A 14014-nucleotide genomic window follows, 5' to 3' on the forward strand; every position below is an offset into this window, starting at 1 on the left:
TGGTAACACATATCCAAAAGCTCTGACTTCAGTTTATGTATCACACTGACCAAACTGAGATATAACCCAGATGTGTGAAGACAGTGAAAGCATAACCCAAATGAGACCACAAGTCAAAGAAACAGGTAAAATGACTAAATGGGAAAATGACTAAAATGGCTAAACTGGTATACTACTCATCACTTTTGATCCTAATCTTCTACTTTGAGATTAGGTAGTTAATATAGGAAGGCTTAAGTCTAGATGTTAAATACAGAACACTGTTCAGTTCCCAAAATGAGAGGGAAAATCATTCTAGATGGGTAAAAAGCTGCTGGCCGTGGAATACTGGTCTGAGCTAAAATGAAGTTCTAAAAATGATCATTATAGCCTAATTTATATAGAGAGTAAAAAGTCAGCAATACGCTAGAGAAGTCGGTAGAGGAACTTGGAAGAAATTATATTCCTTAGAGGAGAACTACCCTGGAACTACTGGTATTCAAGACAGCCCAACTTTTTATTACTGCAGCAAAAATATATTTCAGCTCAGAAGTACTTTTAAAAGCTCAGAAAGCAATGCTGGTCTTGTTTATATTACTTGAGTAAGACATCAATTCTGATTTAATTGTCAGTTGTTTCCATATTGCCTCAGATTTAGCTGTGAAGTAACACATTTTTGGTGAAAAACGAGGAGATCTTTCTGCATGTTTTTCTTTTCCTCTGGATGGAGATCATCTGTATCTATTCATCCCTGCCCTGCCCCTGCAAAATGCCTTTGCACTTGGGATCTGTGACTGGGTAGGGCAAAAGAGTGAAACATTGAATGTTGAGCCTGAGATTGAATGCAGTCAAAAGCTTTAATACTCAACATCCCTTAGAAAGTTTGTTGGTGTCCCTTCCACCAGGAGTCCTAGGAGGATGTCCAAAATAGTAACCCAAATCTGGCAGGAGTTTTCAGGGCCTTTCTGTAGTAGCATCTTGACTCTTCCCTGTTGCCTTTTTATCTGGTCTTTCTTCTGGTTCCTTCCACTAGCTGTGATTGAGTGCAAGTAATAATATGCATTTGCTCACCCTGTATACCTTTTCCTATATTCCACAAGTCTAACACTATATTTTTGTGGTAATGGCTGGTAGTGGCTTTTGTGTATTTTGTCTATGCGTTTTCATTTTCCTTTGTTGCTTTGTGTGTACTCTAGTAAAAGGGAAGCTTCAGAAAATGCACTAATTTCTTTGTTTTAAATATAAAAGAACAGGGTATGTCCCTTGCCATGTATACCCCCTTGTTTTCAGAAGGCTCAGGTGATTGTCTTCTACTCACTATGTGCATGTGAAGGCTGAGGAAGCCTGGTGTATTCATGTTTAGAAGAGAGATCATCGTGGTGATGATCAGCACGTGCTTATCAGCACGTTTGAAAGTTGAAGAATAAGTCTATTATTAAAACTGAAAATGCCTAGTTATCTAGTGCTTGGTGATTGCCAGTATGGTTTATGTTCCTAACATCTGTAAAAATAGCAGCATGGGTTTCTGTGTATTTACAAAACCCAAAAACCAAATAGGTCTGGATATAAATACATTGGAGAACTTTAAAAAGTACAAAACATAATAAAATAACCAATAGGAAAAAAAAGTAAGAAACTTCTTTAGTTTATGCCACACCAATGTTTTAAATGGAATGAAATTTGAGTGAAAGGATGAAAGAAACACTGAGGAAATATAACTTGGGAATACAAGAAAATACAATGTTAAGTGTTCAGATAAAGCCTATGGAACAGAAGTATGAGATTAACAGCCTATTTTGTTCAAACTTTTTGAAACTGCTGGGATTTATATTTGTAGCAGATAACATGCCCTTTTTTCTCATTTTACCTCCTATGTCCAACTCCCATGATAAGGTTCTGTGCCTCAAATTAATCAAAATGTTTGACCATGTATGTAAAGAGTACTGTAACTTACTACCCTTGTAGGGATATGGTTAAGCTTAGTTGGATAATGCCTGTAAAGACGCTCTATGATTTTCCTCATACTTGGCAGGAAGATCTTCTGCAAGTGTGAAATGATGTTGCTATTTAATTTATTTTATGACAGGATTCATAACTTTTATAAAGCCATCTGCAATTCTTTCTCAAGTTGGCTACGTAATGACGGCAGAATTAACGGTTTACACACACGCTCTCTTTCATAAGCATCCTGTTCAAAATTATGATGTTTACCATTGGTTACTAATTTCTGTCAGTTGATATGTTTTAGTTTTTTTAAATTAGACTTTCCTGAAATATTTTCTGTTTCATTATCAGTTATACTTGTTTCCTCCAGCATTTCTGAGACAGATTGCAGAAGTCCACAGTTCCACAGTTGTTAAAGCCCCATTTTTGAAGTCTGATACAGTGCTTTAATTGGGCTTGTTACTTTCAGAGAGAATTTCATCATTACCATGATGAGAAATGCTATACTTCTTACTCAGTGCAAAAAGGAACAGTATTTTTAAGGGTCTGCTCTATTAAGTGCTTTAATCTGCAAGAATATTGCCAAGTCACATGATATGCTACTAAAAGTTACATACTGAAGAGAATTATCTTAGATGGTTACTACTGTAATTGAATCATTTTCACTTGTATGGAAAAATACATAACTGAATTGCCTGAGTTTAGACATTAAACAGATGTCTGTCTCCTGATAGAGCACTTTATAAATATGCGCTTGGGTGTTTGGTTTAACCTGCATGGCCAAGGTATTTCTCCTCCAAAAAGTAAGAATGAAATCTTGGCTACTTGTGATCACCAAAGATCCACTGTTACCTTGCAAGGGGCAGGGAAAATAGTTCTCTCATTCTGGGTAAAACCATCTCATTCTACTCTAACTTTCTAATTCTACTTGAATTGTTTGAGTGTCATGGTAGAATAAATTAGAAAAAGAATATTGCGATTCAACTTGTGAAGACAGGGGGTCAAACAGAATAAAAACCTCAAGTATTTTACTCAAAATATATGTTAGTTTTCTGTATAAGATGGATGTGAAGAGTGAAAATAAATGCATTCCTTGGAAATTCCATAAATTTAATGAATCATGCTAAAAAATGCAGCTGAACATATAGACAATGTCTATGATCAATTTTTAAACTAGAGAAGAATACTAGAGAAGAAACATGATGAAACTGAGTGGTTTTTTCTGAAATGAAGTGGGGTCCCTGTTTGCCCAAGTTATTCAAATTGGGGTATTTTTTGTAATTGAAGTATTTCATGTTGTGTGTGCTTTGATTGTAAAATTATAGCTGAATTGTTACACTCAGTAACTGGGTGTCACAGTCAGTAACTATTAATATTTTATATTTTCACAGAATGTTTAGGTTGGAAGAGACCTCCAAGATCATCCAGTCCAACCTTTGGTTAACACCACAGTCAACTACTAAACCACATCCCTAAGGACCAGGTCCAAATGCCTTTTAAATGCCTCCAGGGATGGTGACTCCAGCACTGCCCTGAGCAGGCCATTCCAATGCCCTCTCAGTGAAAAAATATTTCCTAACACCCAGCCTAAACCTCCCCTGGTGCAGCTCCCATCCATTTCCTCTGGTCCTATCACAGTTTACTAAGGAGAAGAGGCTTTTTCCCTTCTCATTCCAACCCCCTTTGAGGTAGTTGTAGAGGGCTCTAAGGTCTCCTCTCACCTCCTCTTCTAAACACCCCCAGACTAAACACCCCCAGCTCCCTCAGCTGCTCCTCACAGCACTTGTGCTCCAGGCCCTTAATGAGCTTTGTTGCCCTTCTCTGGACATGCTCCAACACACCTCTTATAATGAGGTGCCCAGAACTGAACACAGTACTCAAGATGCAGCCTCAGCAGAGCAGAATACAGAGGGATGATCACCTCCCTATTCCTGCTGGCCACTAAGTTCCTAACACAGGCCAGGATGCCATTGGTCTTCTTGGCCACCTGTGCACACTGCTATTAAGTTGACTATAAACCAATACCCCTAGGTCCCATTCCAACTCACAGCTCTCTAACCACACTTCCCCAAGTCTGTAGCTTACCATGAGGTTGTTATGACCCAGGTGGAAGACCTGGTATTTGGCCTTGTTAAATCTCATACAATTAACCTTGGCCCATTGGTCCAACCATTTTTGTTTGTGAGGAAATTTTAGCCATTGCACACGAACATACTGCAAATTACAAGTAAACACGTTTATGGTTTGAACAAATTAATACAGTTTATTTCAGGGAAAAGTGACACCACTTTTTGAAAGGAAGGAGTTAATAGTGGGAGAGAAACAGGCAGAATAGGTTCTTAAACAAATTAATCACCCCAGGGAAAGGGATATTAAGGAAAGACAAAGATTAAGTTTTTCACCCTTGGGCTGCCTGTGCCTCTGTTCCTTGCTGCGGGGCCAGCTGCCTGCTGCTCCATCCTCCTTCACGCCTCTTCACTTCTTCTCCTCTTGCCTCTAATCTTGCTTCTGGTTTCTCCCTTTTTCCTCTGGCTTTTTATATAGTAAAAAATTCCTTCTTTTCATCAATTATTGCCAGATGTTGCAAATTGGTTAAAGTGAGTCTTCCCTTTGTATTCAGGTTTCCTGGAATTCTTGTATTTGCTACCAATTTGCATTAGCTGCCTGATGGCTTAGTATCATTTTATCTTTATAGTCCTGACAAAGGAGGGGGAGGTGTGTGTCTGTTGATGAGATTTTGCTGGTGGAAATAAGTTTGATGCATTTTAAACAGTGTAAACATAAACTGGGCAGCCAGGCTTTTGTCATTGAAGTTTGACACATTTTAACAGAGTAAACTAAGCTGGGGAGCCAGAGGACTGCTGAATCAAGAGGCATGTTTTTTCTGTTTTCATTGTCTCCATATTACACTGGGCAGTGGGTAAGCAGGTTTAGAAATGCATTTTTCCTTGCAAATATGTCACACCTAGTTTTTAAGGGTTTTTTTTAATTGTTTTTTTATGTTTTTGGGAAATACTGCCAACGGGACCCATGCTTTTACATAAACTGTTAGTCGTATTTGCTAACAAAAACTGTGCAATATATTTGCAAATTCTACCAGTGTCAGCCCGAAGTAAAAGGGATGTCTTGCAAATTTTGGTTGGAATTCCTCCAAGCATAAGATCATGCTGGTCTTTTCCTTTGGAAGACTGTTTGGCTGTTTATATGACATTTTCACAGCATGAAGCTTGAGGCTAGATTTTAAAAAGAAGCCAGATCTGAGTTATGAGTAAGGCCAGGATATCTGCAGCAATTAGGAGGCTGCTGAAGTTTCCCAGCCCACGTGCATCACTGCCTGTATGTTTAGAAATTCTGCTGAATTCAGAAGTCACATATTATGTCACCCTAACCAGATTATGATCAGTGCTGAGTATAACATTCTCCTTTTTTTAGCACATATGCAATACTGCAAAAATTTGGGATGTTAAAAGCAGCCTTCTAAAAACAGTTACAGCTTTGATTATAGAGTTTTTGTCAGAGCTCCTATAATTTACTAATGGATCCTAGTAGAGTTTTCATAATGGGATGAAGAGAAAGCTCCTTTCTGTAGCTCAGCTCATGAAGAGTTCTGTGCTCAAATGTCCATGCTGTGAAGAAAATTATATTGCCATAGGGAATAAGGTCAACATTTTCTGAGCATAACACCAAAGATAATAGAAGATATTTGAAAAAAGTTTCTCTTTTGCATGACATCAATCTTGAACAAAGTCAATAAGGCTGTTACTCAAAAAAATAAGTCTTTTCTTTTTTTTTTTTTTTTTTTTTTTTTAGTTTTTTTTTTTTTAGTTTTTTTAAAATTTTATTTCCTGACCAAGGAAATGTCCTTGAATTAACTTTGAATTATGATGTTCAAAAATCACACCAAAACCTGAAGAATTTTCTGGGCGTCAGAGCTCTGATGAAACCTCTTTGTCTGAATTGAGTAATTCACTGAAATAACAGTACTTGGCAGAGATTGCCTGATGGTGTTGCAGTTCCTGGCAGAACTGCCTTAAAACTGAGCACTTTCTCTTTTCAGACCACACAGAAAATACTCAGTTTTACCTTAAAATAGGTACAATTTATAATCAATCTGAGCTAGTGTCAAGGTAATTATTTAAAAATACACCTGGTCCAATACTACAATATTCATTAATAATACCCAGTAATGAGGAACATGGGATGGTAATTAATATTATGAGAACTTTTCAATTTGAATAGTTCTAACACTATCTATAATGTTGTTAAAGCTTTATATGCAATTTACTGTGCCATAATATAAATACACTAAGGCATATGTTAGTAGATGTTTTGCAGAATTGATGTCTGAGCTGTACTGTATTTAAACTGAGCTTGTTCTCATTCTCTCTAGCCTTATTCAGGATCCCATTTTAAGCCAGTCTACATGGCTACTGTAGTAATTTGCACTTCAGAAGCAGCTGGAGACTAAGGTTTTATTACATTAAGGGTTGACCATACAGTTAACTACGTTATTATCATGTGATATATAAACCATGTATATAGTGTTTGGTAACCTGCCTTTGTCATTTTGTCATCCTGGAAGAAAAATGCTATCAAAATCTGGGTTGTGAGAACATTCAGTACTGGGACTTCTCCAGAGGGTTTGCCAAGACAGGGATGAATAGTTTTGTGGGTCAGGTGCAAGGTATGGTTTTTAGGTCAGGTGTAACAAACGTTGCTGTGCACAATTCAAACTTGAGGGAGCGGCTCACTTCTGGAGGTGAATCTGAAATTTTGGGTTTGCCTTTCCTTTCTTTCTCTTTCTCTCTCTCTTTCTCTCTTTCTTTCTCTCTTTCTCTCTCTCTTTCTTTCTCTCTTTCTCTCTCTCTTTCTTTCTCTCTTTCTCTCTTTCTCTTTCTCTCTCTCTCTTCTTTCCTCTCTCTCTTTCTTTCTTCCTCTCTTTCCTTTCTCTCTCTCTCTCTCTTCTCTCTCTCTTTCTTTCTTTCTTTCCTCTCTTTCCCTTTCTCTCTCTCTCTCTCTCTCTCTTTCTCTCTCTCTTTCTTTCTTTCCTCTCTTTCTCTCTCCCTCTCTTTTTCTTTCTTTCCTCTCTTTCTCTCCCTCTCTTTCTCTCTTTCTTTCTCTCTCTCTCTTTTTCTCTCTCTCTTTCTTTCTCTCTATTCTTTCCTTCCTTCCTGATAATTTCACTGTAACTTTAACAGAGAAATAAGTGTTATTATTCTATGTATTTATTAGGGCAGTGAAGCAGAAAACACAAATTTGCTGGTTGAGCTGGCTTAAAATGAAAGAGTGAATCTGAATCTAGGATACAGTCCTCAGAATCCACTACTCCATTGTGGCTCATTGCAGGACATTTCAATGGCTTTCTTAATTAAACCGAAATGTCCAATTTTCTCTGGATCTCAAGATGACTCTTTTATGTCAGAGGCTTGCTCCCTGGATTAGCTTCTCTTTCTCTCATGCATTCTCTACTCTCATCTCCTGCTACATCGTCCTCATTTGTGCATCACATCCTGTGTGCCCTGGAATCATCTCTCTGTGGAGGATGGCCATTTGCCTCCACAGAAGCCACAACCTCCCCTATTTCTCCCAAGAAATTCAGTGTACCCCTGTGTATGGTCTGAAATCTGAAAAATTAGTACTTTCATCTGTGCTGCTTAGCTACAACTTTTTAACAGAACACAGTGAACGGAGAGGTTAAATAGATACTGTCCATTCCACAAATCTATATGATGGAGTAGAATTCAAATCAGTATGGGTTTCCTCTCTGTTTCTATTTTGAATCCTGATGGAGGGTTTAGGCAAAAGCAGATTAATTGTTCCAAGATCTATAACTGTTATTTTAACTATAGTTTGATTTGATAAAAAGGTAAGAAAAGGGATTAAAGAAGTGCATAGTGTTACTCCTGGAGTGGATTTTTAGCTGTCTTCTGCTCTTTCCACCTACCAGATTATCTTCTTCCTATTCTCAGAGGTTTTGAGCAGAATGTTCTATAAGAACCTGCACTGGTTTTGAATGGTGTCTTTGCACAGATTTAAGATAGATGTTTTGAGTATTGATACTGACTTTTGAACTTAAGTCACCTGTTTCCTCACCCTTTAAGAAGCAAAGAAAGTGAGGTGTTATAATTTTAATTTTCAACCACTGCTCTAGGATAGTTTGCTTTAGTCAGTATTGTGTGGTTAAGTCCAGAAAGTCAGTATATGAATTAATGCTGCTCCAGATCAATGAGCAATTGTTTTTCCATCCTTCTCCTCCACTAGAAATCAACACACTGTGAAAGTAAAGCTGTTTGAGCATTTCAGTACAGGCATGATCTCTCTGTTTTGCTTTTTGTTGCTGTTTGTTTTGTGTCCACTGCCACTGCTTTGCTCCTGCAGTATTCCCCATGCTTCTTATCACCAAAAATAAAGATTCCAGGATAGAAACTGGGGTGTCTGTTAGTTTTATCTATCTTAGTTCTAGAATTTCTTTCATTTCTGTAGGCATCTCAAAGTGCCTGATGACAAAATAAATGGGGCATAGACCCAGGCAGAAGAACAAAGCTCCATAGGAGAGTGCACCAAGAGCACAGGCAGCTAATTTGAGTAAATCCAGGATGCAAAGATTAATGAAGAAGGGACCTCGAGGTGGTCTGTAACTTAAGCAAGCTGTCAAAGTGAGTTAAATTGAATATTGATTTGATTGACAACATATGAAATGCACGTCAGGAGATCAGGAGTAGTTCTGTTGCTTTCCTGCTGTATATTCTGAAGCATTCCTGGCCTTGGGTATCCCAGACATCTTATGTCTCAGTATGCTGAACTACAAATCTAGATGTTCTTTTTTTTGTTGCAGTCTGCTGAGTCTTTTAAGTTGTGAGAAGGATTATAAAATATGCAAACCGATATATATGCATATATAGATCTCACTGTTTCTTAATTTCCTCTGTGACATATTAGAATCTGCTTTTCTCATTGGTCACTTAAAAAAACCACAAGTTAACAAAAAACATTTTTTTCTAGGGGTGTTCTGAGGGCTTTATATGAACACATTTAAAGATAGTGAAAGCATACCATTAAGACTCATTATTTTACTTTAGTGTTCTGAATAATGCTGTCAAAAATATAGGTTTTGAGAAACACAGCATGCCCAGTGGAAATATGGGGTTGTGAGTAAAACAGAAAGAATTTATAGATAATAATCACTAATAAACCTGACAGATATCTGTACTTTCTTAGGCTGTATACAAGCTAGAAATACAATTATGCTTCCCAGACTATACATTAGGACTGACTTTAATATTGCTGTGAGTAAAAGTCTTTCCTCTTTTTCTCTACATAATATTTTGAAGACAGTTATGAGATACCCCTTAGAGTGCTCTGGGCTAATTATCTAGAGATAGATCACATTCTAGGTCACCTTTTCTCTAAGTTTTTCAGGAAATTAAGAAATATTTTTGCATTAAGTTTCAACATTTTGATTTTCTGTTTCATGCATTAATTCCATGTAGGTTTGTTTTTTATAATGTATGCATGTATATGCATCCTTTATCTGCTTTCATGTAGAAAGATGAAGACCTTCTTGAAAATCTAACTAAATGTTACCTTGTTTTCACAGTAATAAGCAATTACTTCCACTGCAACTGATGGGCAGTGAGTACAACCAGTGCAAGCACGGGTTCTGTTTGCAGAAAGGGACCACAAGTAAGATAATCTAGTTAAACATGGAAAATATTAAATGATCCTCAGTTTAGATTAAACACTCAATATGCCTCAAGAGGTTATTAAAGGCATGTATTTTCTGTTCATTGATGTGTTTCTGATTTTCAATTATGAAGTCTACTTTATTAAAATTTGCTTTTTTTTTTTTTTTTTTTTCTCCCTTTGTAAAGACTAAAATATTGATTTCTAGCTATCTGGATTTTTTTATCTTACTTGTTACTTTTGTTACTCTTTAGTCTACTTAGAAATACTACTTATCTAATGTTACCTTCACATGAAGGTGTATACCTGCAGAGGAAGTGAGGCTATCTTGGAAATGAGTTTTGAATGGATTTTTTAATTCCCTGTTATTCAGAGAAAAACAGATAATTTGCACTGAAAAGAAGAATATCTAATGGTAAGCATTTTATACATTGGTTTTTGAAACTATTATGTTCTGCTGGTCACAGCACATGCAATAGGACTCCACACTACTGTTTACTGCCAGTCACAACTTTTCTGAAAGAACATGTCTAAGGTTCTTAGCAGAGATATCCTGAATGGTGAGAGAACTGGTGAGGGCTCACACCACCCTGTGCAGTGTGCACATGCCATCTAAGGCATGGCAATATTCTGCCTGTACTGTCCCTTTCCTATCCTAGCTTATGGTTCCTTTTCATGGCTAATATTGGACATATTTTCTTGCATAACTTAGCTGTATTACAGTGCAAATTAGCCCACTTATGCTCAACTAGTTTCTTCTTGAAGTGCATTTTCATCTGTGTCATTTGTGTGTGAAGCAGATTCTTAACTATGGTAGTTAAATAATGAAATGAATTGGCTTCTGTTGAGATAGATAAGCTGCTAGCATCATAGAATCACAGAATGGTTTGGCTTGCCAGAGACTATAAAGATCATCTAGTTCCAACCCCTCTGCCATGGTCAAGGACACCTCCCACTACATCAGGTTGCTCAAAGTCCTATCCAATCACTTCTTGAACACTTCCAGGGATGAAGCATACAAGGATTCCCTGGGCAACCTGTTTTGTGTCTCGTCACCCTCACAGTGAAGAATGTACTCCTAATATCCAGTCTAGATCTACCCTCTTCATCTTAAGATCATTCCCCCTCATCCTATCACTACACATGTAAAAAGTCCCTCCCCAGCTTACCTGTAACACATTCAGATAGTGGAAGGACACTACAAGATGACCCTGGAGCCTCCTTTTCTCCAGGCTGAACAACTCCAACTCTCTCAGCCTGTCTTCATAGGAGAGGAGATCCATCCATCTGATCATCTTTGTTGGCCCCCCCCACTAGACTTGCTCCAACAGCTCCATCTCCTTCCTGGGCTTGGGGCTCAATCCATCTGAAAAGTTTTCTCTCTTTTCTGTGCCTTAGAATGTTGAGTACCTTGAAATTATTTACCTAGGACGTCTTAAACTGGTGACATCATTAAATAGCTGTTCCATTTCACCACTGAAGTGACTAAATTCATGTGCAAAATACCTAAGCCCTCTAGGAAGAAAATCATGACACTACAATGATTATTCTGACTGATGGTATTCTAAATTGCATTTGGTTCTTATTTCTTCTAAACAAGAGAAAAACCCAAACCATTAAAGCATTCAGACATGCTATAAACTTCAAATGTGGTTTTTTTTATTTGTTTATTACTAGTTTTTTTTTTCAAATAAAATAGCAGACATCTAACTCAGTAAGGTTTTAAACAATCTTTCAGCTTCAGGACTGTTACATTATGCCCTCAGGGACCAATTCTTATTATAATTATGATCCAAAGGAAATATTCTTGAACAGTAACACTTTTCTATGGTAATAGCACAGTAAATGTTATACTCAGTTGATGATTATTTAAAAGCTTTTTGCCAGTATGAGGTAGAACAGTCCAGCATTTTCGAAACAAGATACTAACTTTGGGTTGAATCAAGAACTATAATAAAGAAGAAATATGTTCTTAGGAAATGTGTTGAAAATTAGTAGGCTGAAGATGAAAAGTCTGAAATTATTAATAAGCTTTTCTTTCATTACACAAGAATAGCTGCTGTTTGTGCTGTTGGGAGTTTTGTGGTTAAAAATAAAGGATCTGTGTTCTTTCATTGCTGTTCTCCCATCACTTGTTACTTTAATGACAGTGAAAGGGTATCATGGGGGGAGCTGCAGAACCAGCAAAGACAGTTTTTCATTAATCTTCATGGTAATTCAATTATTATTATCAGCATGACAGCCATAATAATAATTCTGCATTCTAGATTTCATGTTGGAGTCCATAATAGTGGTTGGGAAGAGAAGATCGTGTGTGGTTAGTTACTGCTGTATGTAACTATTCTTGCTTCAAGAACTGTTAGTAAAATTGTAGTCTTCTCTCTAAACTCTCTATCTATAGAAGAGTCAAAGCACTTAAGGTATGATCCAACAACTGGCATTCGTGTCCTTTTTTGTTTCATAGTTTCTATACTTTAAAGCTCCTTTTTTGGTCAAGAAACTACAGTTAAAACATACTGAAATAACGTTTTGGGAACAAGTTTTCACCAAAAAAAAAAAAAAAAAAAACCCTGACATTGAGCATGGTATTGAAACCTGGTATTGAAAAACCTGGCAGAACACTCTCATCTTATTTACTCTGTAGCCTAATTTTAAAAGTGATTTGGATAATTTTTGTTTTAATCTGGTTAAAATCCTGTTTGATATCAGAAGTGGCGCTTCTGGGATTTTTGTTTGTTTCAGCTAAAATGAGGAAAAACCCACAAAGCAAATCCATAAGCTCCAAATCTTTTCTGTTTTTTGCTTTCTTTGTTTTTTGGGGGGTTTGTTTTTTGGTTGGTTGGTTTGTTTTTGCTGGGTTTCTTTGTTGTTTTTTTTTCCCCACTTCTAGAGAGGAATAAAGACTGAGTCTCTTGTTTTTTCCATGAGAGGATAACTAACAGTTGAATAACTTAGTTATAGACATATGAAATACTAGTTGTGTTGTTTTTCGAGTCAAAATTAGATGTCTAACAGACGTTCCATAGTTTTAAAAGATGATACAGGTCTAAATGTTTATCTTTGGTCCTTGAAGTACCAAATTGATCATAGTGGTCTCTTCTGGCCTTAAAGTCAAGTTTGAATAATAGCTGACTATAGAAATTCTGACAAAATCTGAGAATGGCTTTCACAGTTGTCTGCATCATGGGGAAAGTCCAATGTTTTGGATTGCAGTTTCCTCTGATTTACCTTGTGCAGGATTTTTTTCTTTTCATCTAAGAGTCATGTTCAAACCTGAACAACACAAGAAAAATTCAATAACCAAACGAAAAATCCAAATGCATTTATTGATCTGCTATTTTTACCTGACTAAAATGAAAATTTTGCTTCAAAAATAGGTATTCTTTGTGGTAGTGCAAGGCTGAAAATCCATAGTGGATTAATTTCTGAAGAAGAGGGCTCAAAACCACACTTGCAGTTGGGGTTTAGCAGAAGCATTGCTTATATATTTTAAGTCAGAATTTTGGAATCATATTAATTTCACTTTTTTTTTTCTTTACATAATGAAAAAGCAATGTAAAACAAACTAGTGTCAGTGTCCAGCACCTGTATAGAAAAGTGTGAGTTTACCAAGAACTGTATTCTAGTTCCACATTTTAGAACATATATGCAATATTCAAATGCAAGAAGTTAAAAGCTCGTGCATTCAAAATTCTTCAATTTTTCATATATTTTCAACTATAATCCTTTTTCTGTGTGCTATATCTGCCCTGAATAGCTTCTTTGCTAGGAATGAGGTCAGATCATAATATACCTGACAATATGCTGTCTATATCTAGTTGTTCAAAAAGTAAATTAGTTTGACTACAGATGCACAACAGAGGTTATATTTAGAGTACATGGCAGCCTGGTAGATTAACATGGAGACTAATTTGATCCATGAAGATGCAAAAGTGACTGATAAAGGGGAGAACAGAATTGGGAACAACTTAAAATTAGAAGGCAGAGGAAAAGTAGCAAATAATTTATATTTATATCAAAATGTGGCCATTTTTGGAACCATTATGACTAAACTGAACAGAGGCTCACAAGAAAAACAAAACAAAACTGGAGGAAAAAAAATATGCCAGCCATAGCTGTAATAATTACTGGAATATTGCTTTGACAGACGGGTCTAAAATTGAAGTTTCTTTCATATATTTAGGTTATAATAGAATGTTTGTCCCATGTCATAAGAGATTAGGAGACATTCTTGACTGTTCTTCCACAAGAAAACTGATAGTTACAATCGCCTGGAAGGGGAAGTTAGACTCCTTTAAATCATATGATTAACCTTGTCATATTTCTGCTGGCATAGTGAATAAAACTGTCAGATGTCTTTCAAGTTCTTTCTGTATTCAGCATGTTTTAATTATTGGAGAAGAAAAGG

General features: G+C 36.6%; 1 protein-coding gene across 1 annotated transcript in view; it reads left to right on the plus strand.

Annotated features, from left to right (window-relative positions):
• Positions 1–14014, plus strand: part of GRID1 (glutamate ionotropic receptor delta type subunit 1) — a 500726-nt gene that overhangs the window by 411702 nt on the left and 75010 nt on the right. The gene's annotated exons all lie outside the window — the stretch shown is intronic.

This window comes from Calypte anna, chromosome 6 (genome assembly GCF_003957555.1).
Source record: "Calypte anna isolate BGI_N300 chromosome 6, bCalAnn1_v1.p, whole genome shotgun sequence".
NCBI classification, from domain to species: Eukaryota; Metazoa; Chordata; class Aves; order Apodiformes; family Trochilidae; genus Calypte; species Calypte anna.